The sequence below is a fragment of the Gorilla gorilla genome, chromosome 19 (genome assembly GCF_029281585.2).
Source record: "Gorilla gorilla gorilla isolate KB3781 chromosome 19, NHGRI_mGorGor1-v2.1_pri, whole genome shotgun sequence".
In the NCBI taxonomy this organism is placed as follows: domain Eukaryota; kingdom Metazoa; phylum Chordata; class Mammalia; order Primates; family Hominidae; genus Gorilla; species Gorilla gorilla.
In genome coordinates, this window is record NC_073243.2 from 111,242,441 (window position 1) to 111,243,768 (window position 1,328).

Sequence of the window (1,328 nt, forward strand, 5' to 3'; positions counted from 1 at the left end):
AGCACTTTGGAAAGCTGAGGCAGGCAGATCACGAGGTCAGGAGTTCAAGACCAGCCTGGCCAACATGGTGAAACCCCGTCTCTACTAAAAACACAAAAATTAGCTGGGCGTGGTGACAGGCGTCTGTAATCCCAGCTACTCTGGGAGGCTGAGGCAGGAGAATTGCTTGAACCCAGGAGGCGGAGGTTGCAGTGAGCTGAGATCATGCCACTGCACTCCAGCCTAGGCAACAGAGTACGACTCCGTCTCAAAAACAAACAAACAAACAAACAACATTAGCTGTACAAAACAATAGAAATTAAACATATTATTGGAAATTAAAGAAAAGAAAATAGAACTAAAATACTGGACATTAACAGCATATAACTCAAGATGAGTTGATTGGAAATAAACAAGGGAGGGAATTAAAATATACTTTTTTAAACCTCAGAATGCTCAGTTACATGTATATTATAATGAATGTTAGAGTAGGATTTTAGAAGCAGCTCAGTAGTATCTTCTCATGTTAAATGTATGCATATTCTATGACCCAACAACTCCGTGCTTTAGGTATATCCCGGTAAAAACCTTTATTCACCAAAAGAACGTTCATAGGACGACTCCTAATCGCCCCATACTTAAATAGTCCAAATGTCCATCAACGGCAGAATGGATGAATAGCCACGTATTCACACCACGGCAGCTTTGAGAATGAACGGAACCCACTTACATGCAAAACCATGGCTGGATCTTACAAAGGAGCAAAGGAAGGTTTTTGCACAACCCTGTTTACAGACAGCCCCAAGCAGGCCACACCCATGGACAGTGTCAGAAGTCAGAAGGGCGCTACCCTCATTGTGGGGTGGAACAGGACCATGGAGTGGGCTGGGCCCTCCAAACTATGTGTGCTGACTCCCTAACCCAAAATGTGACTGTCTTCAGAGACAGGGCTTTTGGGAGGTAACTGTCAAATGAGGTCATGGGGTGGCCTTAACCCTATAAAACTGGTGGTCTTATGAGAAGAGGAAGAACTCTCTGCCTCTCCCCGCCCTCCGCGTGCCGCTGAGGAAAGACCTGTGAGGCAGGAAGAGGGTCCTCACCAGAACCCAACCCTAGCAGACATAGACCTGGGACTTCCAGCCTCCAGAAACAGGAGAAAATAAATTTCTGCTGTCTAGAAGTCCCCCAGGTGTATTTTGTTATGGCAGCCCATGCTGACTGAGACAGATGGTGACTGGTAGGAAGACTGGGGCAGGGGCTTGTAGGGGGCCAGTCATGTTCTATTTTGGGTCTGGTTACTACAAGTGTGGTTAACTTTGTGAAAATTAAACAAGTTGTAAACTTGGGAG